Source organism: Talpa occidentalis, unplaced genomic scaffold (genome assembly GCF_014898055.3).
Source record: "Talpa occidentalis isolate TD23 unplaced genomic scaffold, MPIMG_talOcc4v2.1 talOcc4.4, whole genome shotgun sequence".
Classification (NCBI taxonomy): domain Eukaryota; kingdom Metazoa; phylum Chordata; class Mammalia; order Eulipotyphla; family Talpidae; genus Talpa; species Talpa occidentalis.
The window spans coordinates 61780239-61800939 of NW_023604295.1; the positions used below are offsets into that span (position 1 = coordinate 61780239).

The window sequence follows — 20701 nt, forward strand, 5'->3', positions numbered from 1 at the left end:
CACTCAGTTTTAGTAGGATGAATACACACATTCACGGATTACCACTTCCATCATTACCACCACCAGATCCTTGAACAAAAACTCTCCCTGCTATTCTGGTACATAGAAGTGAATCTCTTTTATTTATTTATTTATTTATTTATTTATTTATTTATTTATTTAATTTTATTTTTTGTATAGAAGAACTGGGGTGTAGGCCAGAGCAGTGTGAGGTGAGAGGATTCACCAGACAGAATGGGGAGCAGTGGGCAAGACAGGAGAGGTTTGTTGGGCCATATGTAGTTTAGCTCCTTGGCTGGGGATCGAACTCAGGCTGCAGCAATGATAGCGCTGAGACTTAATCCCTAAGCCACAAGGGAGGCCCCTGAATCTCTTTTAAATATGCCACTTATTAGCAAGGGTATTGCTCTGCATCAATCTTTGGTTAATTTCCAGACTGCGGATGTCTACTCATGTGAAACTCTAATGAAGTATGTTAGCACAGCACACATATATCATATACAATTACATGTCAAGAAAAACTTGTCACATCAGCTCATCATAAGTGTGTATCAAGGGTCCTGGACAGCTCTGTGGGAGCTGAACTCTCAGACCATATGTTATATCTAAATAATGTGATAAATAAAACACATCATGAAAATATTATGTCATTAATGACATATACATAAAAATTTTTTAGGAATGTGAGAAGTTAGTTTTTTATGAGCTATTCAAACTTATAAATAAGTAAATAAAATTATTTACTACTCTTTTTTCAAGATTCTGGATTAGTCTAATCACACGGCATATATTAAAGGGACCAAAGTAAGTCTAAAAAAACAAACAAACAAAAAACAACCAGGATTAGGGTGGACAGAGAATAATTATTATCCATCAGATTCCTGGCTTAATGTAAAGGGTTTCATTGGCCTCAATAACTGCCTTGATAAAAAAAAAGTTGATGTGTGACACTTTAACAATAAATTTACATTAATAAAATATCATTTATATGTGTTTTTTATATTGAGCATAAGCATGGGCATACTAATGTTTGCAAGAAAGGATCTTGTGTCTATGATATTTGAGGACAAAGATTTTGGCAGAGGGCAATATGAGCTGCCTTTGCACCAAACCAAGTTCAGACTCTGAAGACTTTCATCAGCAAGGAGCAACTATCATGCTCCAAAGAACATGCCATTTCACAGAAACATCTTCCAGGGTTAAAGGTGATAATTTAACAAGATATAGGAGGACTTTATAAAGACTTTTCTAAGAAAAAAAAAATCTTAAAAATGCAACTCATCCACAGATGGTTTCATTTATAGGAGGAATGTAGGGAAACCAAGTAAGAGACCAGGAAAAAAAAATTATAATAAATTGAAATCCAAAATTAACAGGCAACTATTAATCAGAGATACTCTGCAGTGGGGGGAAGGAGAAAGATCAAAACAGGGGAGGGAATGTGTTGGTGATGGTGCACAGGTGAATCGGTGGTGGGAATTTTACAGGGACTACACTTGAGAGGAGAAAGCATTCATTATACACAAAGGAAGAATGATGTAAAATATAAATTAACTTAAATTAAAGTACATGAAAAAAATGCATCTGATCTAATTTGGATTTATCCATAAACAGAAAAACATTCCACATCAGTATTAACGCATGGTTAAAATCTATTTTATGAGACACACATTTTCATACCAAGCATTTCATAGACATCTAATAAAGATATGCCTTTTTCTGACATTGCTGGAGCTCTCTGTCAATATAAGTCCCAGTGCATTAGAAAGTGCTTAAGAAATATTCATAAATGAATGCACAAATAAAAAAAACCATTTGCCCTTAATAAGTTTGCTCCACAGGATGAGTCTGGGTTATTAAATAGCATGATACCTTTAACTTAGGTCACAGAAAGCTTAAGAGATAAAATTGTGATTTACTTATAACAACCATGACAAACCAAATAGTATTTCTCTGTTTCCCACTCTTTATCTTTATATTCCAATTATCCTGATTTCTTCAACAAATTATTTTACTCTTCTACATTGCACATTCTTAAATAGACTAAACAATAAAAAGAATTCTTTTTAAAAACATGACACTCTAGTGTGTTATTAACTCCCCTACAACAATGAGTGATTTTATCAAAGCTCTCCCCAAATTACCATTTTATCTTTGGTAAATTCTGAAAAAATGGCTCCATGGGAAAGTTAGGAAAGTAAAGACCTAACCTCTGCTCTTTGTTGGGTCTGCTGTCCCTCAGAAGAGGTGATAGTCTTCTGAAGTAGTACTAAATGAAACAAAACATTGGTCTGTTTGCTACCACCCCTTATACTTGCCACTTTTCTATCATGTAGAAAAACCACATATTTCCAAAGGCTTAACTTTAAGTACGAAGGTGAGAAGATAAAAGTAGAGCAAAGAATAGTCTGTCAGTGTTCAAAGGAAATTTTTACAGTTCTTTCTGGTTGAATTTAGACATCAACTTAGTTCGGGCCTAACAAATTCATGCCTTTTTTTTGGGTTTTCTCTTTCATTGCCTTTTAAGACGTAGTTCATTTAGGTTTGAAAATAGACTATTGTGTATGTGGTAACTTTCATTCCATGATACAAACAAAAGTGCTATTCAACAATTGTCCAAGTGCATATTTAAGCAATTAGTCTAGACCATCATGTTAAACCTAACACATTCTGCACAACAGATTTTCTATAATGAGTAAAATATAATTTAGGAAGCTGAATGCAAATTTAACTAGGAAAAAAACCTGGGGCCAGAAAGGAAATTCTGGAATCCCAGTCTTTGTCCATGTACAGGAGCTAAGAGGCATAAAACACACCTGGACTCCACTGCTTTCCTCAGCTGAAGTGTCAACAGAATGCAAAGAATTCCTTAGATTTTGCTCTCCCTTTCTAAATGGAAGTCCAAAAAAGTAGTCTAAAGAATAATCTGGCGCCTCAATCACCATACGCAGTTTCTCCCCTCACACCCCATGGTGGGATGTCACAATAACTTTGCACCCACAGATATGGCTTCAGGGTGGCCCCTGAAATGGAACGAGCTGTCTGTTTCAGCAGATTGGTTTGGTTAGCTGCAGCTGCAGGGAAGAGTTGGCTCCACACCGCCGCCCCCCCCCCATCCTTTTTCCCCTACCCACCCCAAACAAATGCTTCAGGCAGCTGTCACACTTGAATGCTGGCAGTACCCAAGGCTCTGAGGGTGAGGGAATGGGAAAAATGGGGGGGAGGGGGAACGGCTCTGTGACTAAAACAGCCAGAATTCAGGGATGAATAAGTGAATTAACTTTAACATCACTGCTAGTTTTCTAAGTAAAATAGATACCATGGAAGATACGTGGTCTGCACATGTCTGGCTCCTTCCATGAGAGCTGTTCAGCAGAGTTTGGGATCTTGTCATTTGAGAGGGGGACAGGGCAAGAATAAAGGAAGACAATCCAAGCAAAAGTGGACTTGAACTCTAGCAGGGTCATCATATTCCAGTTTGTCTGACACAGTCCCATATTATTATGTCCGCCTTTACTCTCCGAAGCTCTGTCCAGTGTTTCTTAGGTGGGGGGGCATATTTACAATTGTAGAGGGACAATCTTCCTCTCACTAGACTGTTTCGAGCACTGGAAAATTTAGCAGACCTACCTCTGCCCACTAAATGCCAGCAGCATACCTCTGCCCTATCATTTTTTGCCCACCTGGTCATTCTAACAACCCAGTATGCCCTCCTTCTTTTCAAATGCCTTCTGAAGAGAGCAGTAAAGATCTGAGGCAGAGACACTGAATGTTCTTTCTTTCTTTCTTTTAAAGATTCATTTATTTATACAAGCACTGGGTACAGTCAGAAGCTCGGGAGGGTTAGAGAATTCACCAGAGCCAGAGCGGGGTGCAGAACAGGCAGACTGAAAAAGTACACTGCTGAGGGGAGCAGCAGGTGCAGCAGGAGAGGTCTGCACGCATCATGTGGGACCCTTGACGGCAGCCAGGGATCGAACTGGTGCTGCAGAGGCCGCGGGCAGCTTCGCAGCCCAGCGCTCAACCGCTGCGCCACTGGGGAGGCCCTGAATGTTCTTTCTCTTAAGGATGAAAGAAACCAAGAACAATAAAGGTGAAATGATTAGATCAATTTCATGGCTAGAAGATGGTAGGCACTGTTGCTTAACTTCATATTTGGTACAAAATTCTACTGCCCTGTGACAGACACTTGTAGTTGACTCAGCATGTAGGAGTCAAACTGCAGGGAAAGAATTTATATGCGCTAATATACCAGCATTTTATTTGTGACCACTTAATCATACGCAGTCAGTAGCTTTACAATCCTTACTGATTTCAGAGGTTATTAGTAATAATGGTATTTTCCAAGGAAGATATACTTAAATATATAATTAAATATAAAATATAGTCTTAAATATATTCTTAAATATAAAATTTGGCATTCAGTAATAAAAGCTTTCCAGAAAGGGAGGAGGATTGTCATTAGTTTTTAGATAAATAATGCTTAAACAGGGTTTAGCAACAATGAACAACAATGACACTAATAAATATCCTTTCATTAAGAAATTTTTTTGTTTTTTCTTAAAAATGTTGATGCATATACGATTTGCAGCAACATGGATGGCGCTGGAAGAGATCATGCTCAGCGAAATAAGCCAGAAAGAAAAAGAAAAATACCGGATGGTCTCACTCATAACAGGAATCTAGAAAACCTAAATATGAACCAGGAAAAAGAATAACTATAAGAAGAAAAAAATCAAAATCAACAAACAACGATGAACCAGAGACACAATCTTTGGGGGGGAGGGAAAGGAGGGATTGGGGTCAAAATTGGGGTTGCAATTGTATGGGGAATATAAAAATAAAAAAATAAATTAAAAAAAAAGTTGATGCATATAGAATTTTCAAAAGTCAGTAAAAACACCTTACCTCCTATAGTTCTCATTAGCGTCACTTTCTTAATAGGATTTAATAATGAAAATACTCCTAAGAGGTAGGTGGAGAAAGTATTATTGTCTCTTATTAGGCCCTTTTTTTTTGGATAAAGAAATTGAGGTAAGAAATTTTAGTGGCTTGCTGGCTGGTCAGGTTTTAGCCTCTGGCCCTGTATTCTTTTCATTACATCTTGAATATTCAAATCAGGAGCATTATTAAGAATCAACTATTACACTTACTTATAAAACTTGGCCTCTTTCCCCAGCAGTTAGGAGAAAATGATGTTTTTTCCTTCAGATTTTTTTTTTTATTTACTTATACATACAAGAACTGGGGTGTAGGCCAGAGGTGTGGGGTTGAGAGGATTCACCAGAGACAGTGTGGGGAGCAGAACAGCTAGATCTACTGAAATACACTACTGAGGGAGCAGCAGAGGTGGCGAGACAGGAGTGGTCTACTGCGCGATGTGGGTTAGCTCCCTAGCTGGGGATTGAACTCATGCCTCAGTGGCTGGTGATAGCTTGATAGTGCCGAGACTTTAACCCTTGTACCATTAGGGTGACCCTCCTTCAGATTATTATTCATAGTTATTAGTACTTGCTGACAGCAACAGTACTGAATCTAGGACATGGGCACGCAGGATCATTTGTAGTCTCGCCACTTGTATGAACACTTATTTTGTGTCAAGACCTGGTGGAGGCAATGAGGCTGCAAAGGCTAATCAGACCCTGTCTTGCCTTTAAAGTATTCACATACATCTTGAGAACATTGTTAGTATTTTCCTCAAATCACCCAGAGTTGACTCACTTCTATCACCTTGGGCAGAGATGGGCAAATGGTTGATTGTAACTGGCTGGTTGTGCCCAGTCAGAGACTTTTCCTGCTAAAGTGACCCCTCTTTCACTAACTCTTCCTCTCAAAAATCTACGACAACAATTAAATCTAATAACAACCTCAAACCCTGGGGACATAAAGTCTGTGTATACATGCTTGAGAAATCAACCTTTCGTGCACCTGGTAGACTACTGATAAACTGAAAAAACTGACTGTTTTTGGTGATGACAATGAGACGCTGATGAACAATCTGATGTCTTTAACTGCATTGCCAAAAGAATAGCAATTCTGAATTTCTCTTTTTTGGACACATCTGAGGCAGAAGGAAAAGGGGACTGACTAGAATAAGGCTCTTACGTAACTCTTAAGTGGTTACAGGGACCTAAATTACAGGAATAATCTGCTTTGAGCAGTTTCAAATTTTCTAGAGATTAGATTCACAGAGTTATCATGCCCTGAAGATTTGGTTAATTTTGGAATAATGAGAGCTGTGCAGCTTTGGGGGAAAACCAAGCCGTTACCATGTTACAGTGCCTCAATATCCCCTTGCATCTCCATTTGCTCTGTTAAAAAAATAAAGTAAGCATGTGGCAAATATGTTTCTATTTTTCCACCAAGAATGCAGATGTGACAGCTTCTTCCCCTTTTCTCTCTTATCCTCTGGAGTTCTATTCCCCCGTTCCCCAAATGACCTCATTCCTTGCAGAAAGGACACCAGCTGCAGGGAGGGTCTGCCTTCCACCAAGCAGGGTCATTATCATCATTAGTAATGCCAAGAAGCAGAGACAGCTTCATTGACATGTGCAATGCGTTACAGTTCTGTGGTCTCCCCACAATCACAGTGAAGCTGCTGTCTGGAAATGTAAAGGATTTGTCTTCCTAAAAATAATGTTACCAAAAGAACATTTAGTTACTTCCTAACAAATCCATTAGCAACTGTAGCAACACTGATGAGAACCCTCCAAGATGATGAAGTTGGTGGCAGTGTGAAGACATTGGGATTCAAAAGTTCCTTTAGGAAAAGTCAAGACCCCTATTTTCAGTGGGAGAATTATGGGAGTTTGTTTTCAAGAGGAGGCCTGCCTAGAAAGCAAAAATTAGAAAAAAAATTCGAACACACTAATACAATAAAAGTTAATACTTTCATATCTCCCTAGATAGTCATCCTTATAAATTCGTGTTCATTTCTCTTTTCCATTCTCTTCTCTGTTAGTGCCAAATTATGCCAGAGAATGAGCGTGTGAGATTTTACCAGACACAGAAATAACAGCAATTGCCATATACTGAGTACCAATTATGAGTGGACATAGGCCTATGTGTTGCATGCATGCCTCTCATCTCCTTATACAAATAGAGCATTTCTTCCACGTTATAGCTGAGACAAATGAAGCTCAGAGAGTTCCTGAGCTCCTGGTTCCTCTTATGTAGACATGTTCTCTTTCTGGGTGATTTAGTCCATATTCGTGGCTTTAAATATTTTCTATTAGCTGTTACCTAATTTATATCTACAGCCTAGACATTTCCTCTGGGCTCTGATTCTACTTTTATAATTACCTGCGAGACATCTCCACTTGGCTAAATCACAAGCATCTCAGATTAAACATGTCCAAATCTGAACTTGGAATCTACTTCAGTTCCCCATCCCACTCTGCTCCTTGGCTAGTCTCTTATCAAAAAGTCTTCACATCAGAAAATAACACCTCATATCAGAAAAATGGAAATCGTTATGACATTCTCCTTTTCTCCAATGCCACCAAAGCCAGGGAGTCACTAAATCCTATAAACTCTACCTTCTAAGTCAGTATTGAATCCATCCATTTCTCATTGATTGCCACCATGATCTCTTACCCATAAAATGACATTAGTTTCACTAGTTTCCTTTTTGTAGTCCCCTAATTGTATGTGATGAGCTATAACAGAGTAACTCAAACACAAATTTTCTCATATTTCCCCCCATTAAAAATAAGAAATGACCAAAAATCTTGTTAGTGTCTATTCCATTCCTTGTTATCTTTCCACTTTCTCTCACTTACTGACCTCCAGTCTAACCTGTTTGCTTTCATTCCTCATGTATGAATACACAGTTCCTTTTTTGACTTCTGTCTTAGAAGAGGCACCCTTCCAACCTATGATACTGTTAGAGTCCTTATGTTTGGATAACTCCTACCTATTTTTTAATATTATTTTTATTTTTTACATCATTGTTCATTTTTAAACAATATTTGCTTCCCTCTACCCCCTTAGGTGTAGTCCCCATAGTTTCCTTTACCAATGCACCCGTGCACCATCACCTCAGTCCCCTGTGCTCCTCCCTCCCTCCCTCTGCTCCCTCTCCCTCCTCCTCCCCTGCAGTATGTCTGATTTATAATTGTCCGTTTTTGCTTTGTTGTGTTTTGTACTGTTATTATTTTTTTTACACGGATGTCTTATTTGGTTCCCCTATATTCCTGCTATATGTGAAACCATCTGATGTTTTTCTTTTTCCTTCTGGCTTATTTCACTGAGCATAATTCCTTCTAGCTCCACCCACGTTGCTGCGAATGGCATGAGTTTATCTTTTTTGATTACTGAATAATATTCCATTGTGTATATATGCCACATCTTCTTGATCCAGTCATCTATTTTTGGGCATTTGAGTTGTTTCCAGGTTTTACCTATTGTAAATAGTGCTGCAATAAACATAGGTGTACAGGTGTTCTTTAGAATCAATGTTTTTGTGTCCTTTGGGTAGATCCCTAGGAGTGGAATTGCTGGGTCATATGGTAGCTCCATTTTTAGTAGGCTGAGGAACCTACAGGCAGCTTTCCATAGTGGTTGGACCAGTTTGCACTCCCACCAGCAATGTAACTCCTACCTATTTTTGAGCCTACCATCATGCCTGGAATACAGAAGATGCTCAATGAATATTTGCTAAATGAACAAATGAGTTATATAAGTTGCTCAAAGTTAGATTTGAACTCAAATATGTCTAGTAAAGCATGTTCTCTTTTAAAATCTTGTGAGCAGGAAAAAGTTCTTTATAAATTCAATATATAATCAATTCAGGAGGTAAATTTCCATATATTTTGAAGTCCTTATTGACTGCAATGGATGGGTGGATGGCTGGTTAATGGTGCATAAGTAGAGAGGAACAGAGATATGGATGAGAGAAAGGAGACATTAGAGATTACTGAACTGCTATGAGCCCAAGCAAAGTAAGATTTAAAAGCTAATGAAATAAATCTTTGATATAGCTGAAAAGAGCAAAAGCAGAGACATTTTGAAAAGATGAAATATAATCTTTTAAGAACAAGAAAGCAAATAACCTAATTAAAATGGGTAGAAGATCTAAATAGGCACTTCTCCAAAGAAGACATACAGATAGCCAACAGGCATATGAAAAAAAAATGTTTATCGAGGGGGCGGAGCAACATGGCGGCGAGGAGACGCTGCGAGTAAGATCTCCCATTAAAAAAAGTGAATAGGGAGGAAAAGCGGCAGGTCCCAGTGAGAACTGGGACACGGAAGATAAACGGGTGACGCCAGCGAACTGCCCGAAGAAGAAAGTGGCCATAAAAGAGGACCAGAAGGAAGGGAAGCGCAGAACCCTGCTCCCCTCCCCCGCCCACAGAGGCGGCACTCTCCGACCGGCAGAGAGGAGGAAACAACAAACCAAAACGGCCCACAAGAACAAACGATGCAGCAAGCGGGACTGTGAGTGGAAAGGAACTATTGCAGCCACCACACCCCGTGAACGGGAGCTGAGGCGAACCCTGCAGGATCCAGCGCGGCGGTGAGCGAACGGCTCCTGGCGCCATTAGAGAAGAACAAAGACTCCGGGAGACGCGTACACAGCCCGGGCTGCCGGTAAGCCTGCACGGGAAAGCGGCGCGCTCGGCGCGCTTGAAAAGCAAGTGCAGACCTGGATCGCGGCTGCCCAGGTCCCCGCGCCTGCGACCTAGGCTTGCGGGGAGACGCGGAGGTCCTCACTGAGGTGAAGGTCCCTCCCTGAGTGAGCAGGAACCAGGCGCCCAGGCACGGGAGCTGTGCAAAAGGCGCCATTCCCGCGCCACTGAACTTGGCTACAGCCCGCGTCCTGGAACTGAGGGCTTTGAACTGAGACCCGGGGCACGAAAATTCGGGGCGTGGTTTCTCCACGACGGTGGGGCACAAGGCAGACACAGCACCCCAAAGCTGTTGAGGTGTACCCTACCATTCCCGCTCTGTTCTCTGTCCCACGGGGTGGGGGGAGGCGAAAAACAGCCCCCCAAGGCCAATAGGAGAGATCTCTGGCGCCACCTAGCGACCAGGAAAAAAAAAAGTCACTAACACCCTATAAAACAGGACATTTCTTAAGACTGCTTGAAAAGGGCAGAAGGTTTCTGGAGGACCCAGTGGCCAGCCGGGAAGTTATTCCACGCCAGGCCCCTTCCGACCAGCAGTCTGAGCCCACAGAGGGAGCAGGCACCCACGTCCGGGGCAGACCGGGGGCGCAGAAGAGTGTGCCTGAAACCGGAGGCGCAGGGACTGCATCCCGCTTCGCCATTTGAGAACAGGGACATTTCTTCAGTAAAAACTGCCTAAAACCAGCAGAAAGCTCCCCCAGAAGACAGAGATGGCTCCTGGAAGAGCCAGAGAGGAGCGGAGAAGTTCACCCAAGATGTCAGTCAGTCCGAGCAACACAGTGTCCCAACGCATACGACAAATTAGAAAACAGACAGTAGGGAGTAGAAGAACCACACGCAACCTAACAACTCCTCAGGAAAGAAGCACACCACAAAAAGAAAACCACTCCCCAGATGGCAACGACAGCAACTTGGAAGAACTTCTGAGCCTTCCAGAAAGAGAATTTAAAATTGCCATGATTAAAAAAGTGATAGATCAGAAGAAGGAAATTGAGTCCCTAAAGAGGGAAGTAAGAGAAATGCAGGAGATCAAAGAATTAATGGAGTAACTAAAGAACTCTGGGAAAAGCAATGAAAGCAGAATAGATGAAATGGAAGAACGAATAAGTAATCTTGAAGACACAGAAATAAAAAGAACCAAAACAGAAAAGGAAAGAGAAGTACGAAGGAAAAAGAATGAAGAAAGACTTCGGGAACTATCTGACTCCATGAGGAAAGGAAATATAAGAGTTATAGGAATTCCAGAAGGAGAGGAGAGAGATGTAGGAACAGAGAAAATATTCATGGATATAATTGAAGAGAACTTCCCAAATGAGAAGAAGGAGCTGAAAATTGATATACAAGAAGCAAGAAGAACACCAAACTTCCACGACGAAAGGAAAAACACAGCAAGACACATAATAGTAAAGCTCCCAAGAATCCAGGACAAGGAAAAAATAATGAAGCTGACAAGAGGGAAGAAACAGATAACATTCAAAGGAAAACCAATCAGGCTGACATCAGACTTCTCTGAAGAAACACTACGGGCAAGGAGAGAGTGGAGGGACATAGTCAACAGACTCCAAGAAAACAGATGCCAACCAAGAATACTCTATCCCGCAAAGCTCTCTTTCCTCCATGAAGAAAGAATATGGACCTTCCCAGACAAAGAGAAACTCCGGAATTTCATTGCGACTAAACCCCCACTCCAAAAAATACTACAAGGAATCCTAAAGCCAGAACCTCAGAGGGACGAATAACAACGAAAGAAGACCAAAAAAAAAAAAAGTTATTAAAAGAATAAATAAATAAAATCAAAGGAAAGACAAACATAATGGCAAATACAGATGCTAACATATCAATATTAACTCTAAATGTAAATGGACTAAACTCTTCAATAAAAAGACACAGAGTTGCAGCCTGGATTAAGAAACAAAACCCAACCTTTTGCTGTCTCCAGGAAACACATTTAGCTACAAAAGATAAAAATAGGCTCAAAGTCAAAGGATGGAAAACAATCCTACAAGCAAATGGGCCAAAAAAGAAAGCAGGAACAGCTATACTTATATCAGATAAAACAGACTTCAAACTCAAAAAAATAAAAAGAGACCCCAATGGTCACTACATTATGATTAAGGGGACAATACTTCAAGAAGAAATAACACTCATTAACATATACTCACCAAACGAAAGAGCACCAAAATATATCAGACAACTGTTGTCCTCTCTGAAAACAGACTTCAGAGAAAACACATATGTAGTGGGAGACTTCAACACACCACTATCAACAATGGATAGATCAACAAGACAAAAAATAAGTAAAGAAACTAAAGCTCTAAATAAGGACCTAGAGCAATTGGGCTTAACAGACATCTATAGAACACTAAACCCAAAAAAAAACGGAGTACACATTTTTCTCAAGAGCACACGGATCATTCTCCAGGATCGATCACATACTGGGGCACAAGACAAACATCAACAGATACACCAAGATTGAAATCATACCAACCATCTTTTCTGACCACGAAGGCATCAAACTAGAAATAAATCATAAAAAGAAGGCAAGGAACTATCCTACCTCATGGAGATTAAAAGCCACACTACTGGAAGACCACTGGACTAACGAGGAGATCAAAGAAGAAATTAAAAAATTCTTTGAATTGAATGACAAGGAGGACACCAATATCCTAAATGTATGGGATGCAGCAAAAGCAGTAATAAGAGGAAAATATATAGCAATAGAAGCTCACATCAAAAAACAAGAAAGAACTCAAAGAAACAACCTAATCTCGAAGCTCAAAGATCTAGAAAAAGAACAACAAAAAAACCCAGAACCAGTAGAAGAAAAGAAATAATAAAAACCAAAGCAGAAATAAATGAAATTGAAACTAAAAAAACAATCCAAAAGATCAATGAAACCAAGAGCTGGTTCTTTGAAAAAATAAATAAAATAGACAAACCCCTAGCCAGGCTCACAAAGGAAAAAAGGGAGAAAGCACAAATACACAGAATCATAAATGAAAGAGGAGAAATCACAACGGACACAGCAGAAATCAAAAGAATAATCAGTAACTACTATGAACAGTTATATGGAAACAAGTTCAACAATCTAGAGGAGATGGACAAATTCCTACAACTCTACAATCACCCAAAGCTAGATAAAGAAGAAATAGAACACCTAAACAGACCAATTACAAGCAGCGAAATTGAAATGGTAATTAAAAACCTCCCCAAAAACAAAAGCACAGGACCTGATGGATTTACAAATGAATTCTACCAAACATTCAGAGACGAATTAGTGCCTATCCTTCACAAACTCTTCCAAAAAATTGAGAAGGAAGGGACAATACCAAACACGTTCTATGAAGCCAATATTACACTAATACCAAAACCGAATAAGGACAACACAAAAAAGGAAAACTATAGGCCAATCTCCCTAATGAACACTGATGCAAAAATCCTCAATAAAATTTTAGCTATCAGAATCCAACAATGTATCCATAAGATAATTCACCACGACCAAGTTGGATTCATTCCAGGGGCACAAGGATGGTTTAACATCCGAAAATCAATCAACGTTATCCAACACATCAACAAAAAGAAATATAAAAACCATATGATAATATCAATAGATGCTGAGAAAGCTTTCGACAAAGTGCAACACCCATTCATGATAAAAGCCCTTGAAATTCTTGGGATACAAGGAACATACCTCAACATCATAAAGGCCATCTATGACAAGCCAACAGCCAGTATCATTCTCAATGGTGAAAAGCTGAAAGCAATTCCATTAAGATCTGGAACAAGACAAGGATGTCCACTCTCACCACTGCTTTTCAATATAATACTGGAAGTCCTAGCCAGAGCAATAAGACAAGAGAAAGACATCCAAGGAATCCACATAGGAAAAGAAGAAGTCAAACTATCACTATTTGCAGATGATATGATAATATACATAGAGAACCCCAAAATCTCCACAGAAAAACTAATTCAACTCATCAATCAATTCAGTAAAGTGGCAGGATACAAAATCAACACGCAAAAGTCAGTAGCCTTCCTATACACAAACAATAAATCTGAAGAAGAAGAAATCAAAAAAACCACCCCTTTTATTATCGAAACAAAAAAAATCAAATATTTGGGAATAAATCTAACAAAAGAGGTAAAGGACCTATACAAAGAAAACTATAAAACACTGTTAAAAGAAATAGAAGAAGACACAAAGAAATGGAAAGACATCCCCTGCTCATGGATTGGAAGAATAAACATTATTAAAATGGCCATCCTACCAAAAGCAATATACAGATTCAATGCTATTCCAATCAAAATCTCAATGGCATTCTTCAAAGAAATAGAACAATTATTGATGAAATTCATATGGAATCACCAAAAACCCCGAATAGCCAAAGCTCTACTGAAAAAAAAAGAAGGAAATGGAGGCATCACACTCCCAGACTTCAAACTATACTACAAAGCCATAATCATCAAAACTGCATGGTATTGGAACAAGAACAGACATACAGACCAATGGAATCGAATAGAAAATCCAGAAATAAACCCACAGATTTATGGTCAACTAATCTTTGACAAAGGAGCAAAGACTATGCATTGGAGCAAAGAAAGTTTGTTCAATAAATGGTGCTGGGAAAACTGGGTCGCTACATGCAAAAGAATGAAGCTTGACCACTACCTCACACCATACACAAAAATCAACTCAAAATGGATTAAAGAACTAGACATAAGACCTGAAACCATAAAATACATAGAAGGAAATATAGGCGAAACACTACGGGATTTGCACATCAAAGACATCTTTACAGACACATCACCCAAAGCAGTGATAGTGAAGAGAAAGATAAACAGCTGGGACTACATCAAATTAAAGAGCTTCTGCACAGCAAAAGAGACAATAACAAAAACAAAGAGAAACCCCACCAACTGGGAGAACATTTTTGCACCCAACACTAATGATAAAGGACTGATCACAAAAATCTGCAAAGAGCTGATGAGACTCAGCAACAACAAAGAAAATAATCCAGTCAAAAAATGGGCAGAAGAGCTAAAAAGAAACTTCTCTGAAGAGGAAATGAAAATGGCCAACAGACATATGAAAAAATGTTCAACATCACTTGTAATCAGGGAAATGCAAATCAAAACTACCATGAGATACCATCTCACACCAGTGAGAATGGCACATAGTAAAAAAACTAGCAACAACAAATGTTGGCAAGGATGTGGAGAAAAAGGAACTCTTGTGCACTGTTGGTGGGAGTGCAAACTGGTCCAACCACTATGGAGAGCTGTGTGGAGATTTCTGGACCTACTAAACATAGAGCTTCCATATGATCCAGCAATTCCACTCCTAGGTATTTACCCAAAGGACACAGAAACATCAATTCCAAAGAGCACCTGCACTCCTATGTTTATAGCAGCACTGTTTACAATAGCTAAGCTTTGGAAACAACCCAAATGCCCAAAAATAGATGACTGGATCAAGAAGATGTGGTACATATATACCATGGAATATTACTCAGCATTCAAAAAAAGATAAACACATGCAATTTGCAGCAACATGGATGGAGCTGGAAGGGATCATGCTCAGCGAAATAAGCCAAAAAGAAAAAGAAAAATATCGGATGGTCTCACTCATAGCAGGAATCTAGAAAACTTAAATAAGGGACCAGGAAAATGAATATAAGAAAGTGAAAATCAAAATCAACAAAAAACTATGAACCAGAGACACTTTTTGGGGGGTGGGGGGCGGGAGGGGAAGGATTGGGGTCAGAATGGGGCGTTTGCAATTGTATGGGGGAATATAAAAATAAAATTTAATATTTAAAAAAAAAAATGTTTATCATTATTTATCATCAGGGAAATGCAAAGCAAAACCACAATATCACTTCACACCTGTGAGAATGGTCCATATAAAAAAGACCAGGAAAAAAAAAAAGTGATGGCAAGGATGTGGTGAAAAAGGAACCCTCATACACTGTTGGTAGGAATGTAAATTGGTCCAGCCCCTATGGAAAACAGTGTGACGATTTCTCAAAATATTAAAAATCAGATGTGCCATATGATCCAGCAATTAAATTCCTAGGTATGAACCCAAAGAAAGCAAAAACACTACTCTGAAGGAATATATGCACTTTGAAGGAATTTCAACACTATTTACATTAGCCAAGTGATATTAACAACCTAAGTGACCAATGATGGATGAGTGGATAAAAGAGATGTGGTGTATATACACAATGGAATACTACTCAGCTATATTTTTTAAAAAGGGTAAACTCTTGCCATTTGCAACAACATGGATGGAACTGGAGAAAATTATGCCAAGCAAAATGTCAGGGGAAATATAAATACTGAATAAGTCAAGTGTGGAATATAAAGAAATAAAGCAAAGGATTAGATAAAAACAAACATTTGAAATCTGACTGAAAAATTAGGGCAACCAGGAGGCATAGTGGGCTATATGGAGGGGGGGATTATTGGTGCTTTGGTGTTGGGCATAGTGTGAGAACATACATCTGAAGAGGTTTATGCCACTACCTCTGAATTATACAGTGTTATGCATACCAATGTTACCTCAGTAAAAGTAATGTTTAAATTCCAATGTTTAGAATTAGAATATATATATAACCAAAATAAAAACCATATATATCCATCTTTGAAAGGGGGAAGAAACCTTATAGGATGTATTTTTCTGCATGAATCTTCTCTCCTTTATTCTATGTGTGTAGGGAAGGGTGTGCAGTGGGGCAGTCAGATGAGGTAGAATGGGGTAAAGTATAGTGGAATTGACTGAGAAAAGCCTCTCTGTGTTGAGGATTGGGAAGTAATTCTTTTCCATCTGAGACCTAGGATGTTTGTCCCATCAGTGCTATTCTAAGAACATTGTCTGCCAGACATTTGTCACTGACCCTCAGATGGCAGAGAGGAGAGATGAACACTGAGGCATCTGACCAGCATGGGCTATGTTAGATTATTATCTCCCTGGTTCTGTTCTTGCAAATTTTCTTTTTTTTTTTTTTGAAAAAAAGTGGAGGGTTTCGCATTTTTTGTTGATAAATGTGGACTTGCAACATTTGCCCTGTTTGTTAAGGTCTGGGAACTTTGGCTTTGTTCTTTTCCTTAAATCCAATTCTTGAATAGTTCCAGCTTCTAAGAACAAACACTCAATTATGACAAACTTTAACAAGTTTCTCATTTTGCTATCCTTTTGTGTGGATAGAACTATAATAACAATTGGGTTATCAGTCTTCTGGCGAAACAAAACAAAACACAAACCTGTTCTCCATTTCCTCCTCATATTCTCCATAAAAGGCAACAAAAATCTTCAGTAAATCCTGCATGATCCAACATGGTTGGAATTGCTCTGATTAATTATGTGCTCTGGTTAATAGAATAGTGTGTGAACCACACAAGGAGTACCAATTTTCAAAAAATTAAAAAACACTTAGTAGTAAAATGATACAGGATCTTAGCATCATCTTTCTTTGATGAATCAGAGGTGCACAAGGATTTTGTAACCTCTAGGTCATGGTTTTGAATATGTAGTGTGTGATGGTGCCTAGGGGCTGCTCATAAAACATTAGATAACAGAGTGCACCATATCTACTATTGGCTGGTCACAGAGTCAACTGTATTTGTTACCCGCTAGTTTTTACATTAGAGTGTGTGTGTGTGTGTGTGTGTGTGTCTGTGTGTGTTTGACATTTGTGAGTTTGACATTTATGATACTAAGTTCTGTGATCAGATAATTCTTTTTGTCTAGGAGTTTGGGGGCTCGTTCTAATTTCAGTGACTAATGCTTTCCTCACAGTTTTCATTCTTTGGACCTCCTTTAATATTTAAAAACAGCGTTAAAGACAGAAATCTAACATTTCTATTGATCTGACAACATTTTAGAGAAGAATGAAAATTCTGGAACTTATGGCAAAAGAAAGAGAACTAATGTTGAAGGAGACCAATGAAGAAGAAAGGGAAGTGAGAGAAACATGTAATAGAGAACAAAGAGGGAGAAATGGTTCATGTTTTCACAGTTCATGAGCTGTAGGCTGTGCCTTTCTATCATATTTTCAGCTGCCATTATTTTTCAAATCAAATTATAATTGGGGTCACCATATGATATACTTTCATTTCAAAAGAAGAAAAACTTGAGAGAAATCAAAGCACAAAGTGAGCTATTCTTTCCCCGAATTTTACAGTTTAAAAGATACCTAGAAAATCTAAACTATGCCCTGCAGCTATTAAAACATCCCATTTTGCCCCACAGCCAGGCCATCTGTACTCATTCCCAGCTCCTAAAACCAAATGCATACAACTTTATTTTTTTTTTTTGTAGGGCAATTGTTGATTAATGAATCATCTTTCCTGCAATTTTTATTTTTTGTAGACTGAGTTTGGCAAGGTTCCCTGGCATTCCTGTTGAGATATGTAATGGAAAATTTGACCTCACACTCTATGCTTTTTTGTAACATCACAAAACACTGATAAAACAAGGCTACAAAAAGTAGCTTGGAGATGAAGGGATAAAAGGAAAGAAAAAGCTCAGCTTGGAAAGGAACAAAGATACACTAAATCATCTGGAAAGTAAATATTTAGCTTCATAGACATGAAGTTACATTTATCTTCAAGGACAGTTCATTTATAACAGTTTAGGATGTCACAGTGTTTCTATCATAATTCTGCTTTTCTAAAGAGACTGTAATCCAGATATAAAAAGCCATTTGCAAAATTAACTTGGAAACAGGCAGATGATTTTATAGATCTTACAACTTTTCCTTACATGGGGATTTAGGGTGATATAGGTAAAATAAAGGCGGTAGTAAGTGGTATTTTGAATTAGGCGGTAGTAAGTGATATTTTGAATTAAGCTTATATCTGAGTTGAAACAAAACTTTGGCCATCACCCTCTGTGATCATATCCAACTATCTATGGAAAAAGCAACAGGTCACACAGAGTGAATGTTGGTAATTGTGAATCTTGGCACTTGGCAGTGAGAATTGCTTCAGGGCAGGTTTTTAAGCAAAATTCATAGTGGAACAAATAAAATGGTTATGAGAACTGTCTTTTTTACTATTTAAGATAACAAGACTTTACTTTTTTTAAAGCATTACCCAGACTCCAGGGGATGGCTGTGTAGACACTGACTTAAAGTTTCTCTCTGCACTCTATGGCCCTATTACTTGAGAAAACATCAACTTGGCTATGATGGTGAAAGGGTTCCATAGAGCTCCCAGCAGCACCCTGCCAAAATTTATAGCCTCTGGTATAGGTATCCAATGAGGTGTTCCATGATAACAACACAGGGTGACGTGTGCATTGTCAGTCCTGACAGTCCCTATGGCTTTCAGAATGCATATACAAAGTGTTCAGCTTATTAATCATCTCGATGTGTTGAAAAAATAAGGGGGAAAAGAGCAGATGCAGAGAAAGCTGTACAAATCCCAACTTAGATACTCAGAAAATTGTGCAGATGTTTCTTATGTTACCTATTCCAGAGAAGTCCCTACTTCTCACTAACTTTGACAAGTGCAGGAAGACAAAGAAGTATTCAGATGGCTTGGAGTGATTCTATTTATTCACTGATAAAATGCAGGTGGTCTGATAATGACAGCTGTTAACTACAAGAGAACCATTAGAGGAAAAAAATATTCATGCCATTTCACATCCTGTTTAAGGAAAATACTGAGATCTTGACCTAAAAGAATTAGTGGTATATTAAAATATCAACTCCAGGGAGGATGCTCTTTTACAATCTGTTGGATTCCTAAAAATTTCCTAGGTTCTGTTTGCTTTCTTGGTTTCCTGAGATGTCCTCAGTATACTTTATGTTATAAGAATGCTGACTCTTATAGTACCTAAGGAATAACTTTTAGCCTTCTACTTCCAGTGAGGTAAACCAAATTGGTATTTTTTAAATAAAATTTTCATTTTCTTTTTCTTTCTTCCCTTCCCTTCCCTCCTTCCTTCCTTCCTTCCTTTTTTTTTTTTTTTAAGATAAAGATATGTAAGAGAGGGCCAACTTGAAGATGTCTATCTAAGGTAAATCAGCAATTATGGATAAAGTGAACTCATCTTGGCCAAGAAAAGGAAATCTTCTTTCTCTGGAAATGTGATACCAAGTGATTACTAGAAAGATTAACAACTTTGAGTGTTATCTCTCTCTCTCTCTTTTTTTAAAGATTTATTTATTCATGCATACAAGAACCATGATACAGGCCGGAGGTGCAGGAGGGTGAGAGGATTCACCAGAGACAGAGTGGGGAACAGAACAGGCAGACTCACTGAAATACACTGCTGAGGGGAGCAGTGGGAGAGACAAGAGAGGTCTGCCGGGCCATGTGGGATTCTTGCAGGCTGGCCGGCATTGAACCCATGCTGCAGAGGCTGCGGACAGCTTCACAGCGCTGTGCTCAACCGCCTGCGCCACCAGGGGGAGGTTCTAAATTGGTATTTTCATAGAACTTTACTGAATTCATCTTATTATACTTTTTAGCTCTTTAATATTACTGTAGCAAGTGTCTTGTATTCTTACATAAGAATGTACTCCTGTGTGTGACCAATAACACTTAAGAGAAAAAGTTTTTTTGAGGTCAAGTTAATAAGTGAATCAGTCTAAGTAAATCAGATAAGATGCATGTTTTTTTTAAAGATTTATTTTATTTATTTATGCATACAAGAACTGGGGTATAGGCCAGAGGTGCAGGAGGTGAGAAGATTCACCAGAAACAGAGTGGGAGGGTAGTGGGTGAGACAGGACAGGTCTGCTGCCCATGAGGGTTAGCTTGCTGGCTGGCAGGGGATCGAACTCAAGCTGCAGTGGCTGGCAATAGTGATAGTGCTGAGACTTAACCCCTGCACCACCAGGGAGGCTGAAAGCATAACTGTTTTCAACATTACAGTGAAAGGTTTAAGAGTGTCTCTATGTTTGATGATAACTATAGGATAGTAATTTTAATAGCAATAACACTATTGTAGAACCAAATGCATACAACTTTCCTATTTCCTTCTACAACATAAAATTGAGGGGATTTTTAGTATCTATTAAAGTTGAAATTAATGAATCTGTGTCCCAACAACATAT

General features: G+C 38.7%; 1 protein-coding gene across 7 annotated transcripts in view; it reads right to left on the reverse strand.

Annotated features, from left to right (window-relative positions):
• Window positions 1-20701, reverse strand: part of CMSS1 (cms1 ribosomal small subunit homolog) — a 346374-nt gene that overhangs the window by 131449 nt on the left and 194224 nt on the right. The window lies entirely within an intron of this gene.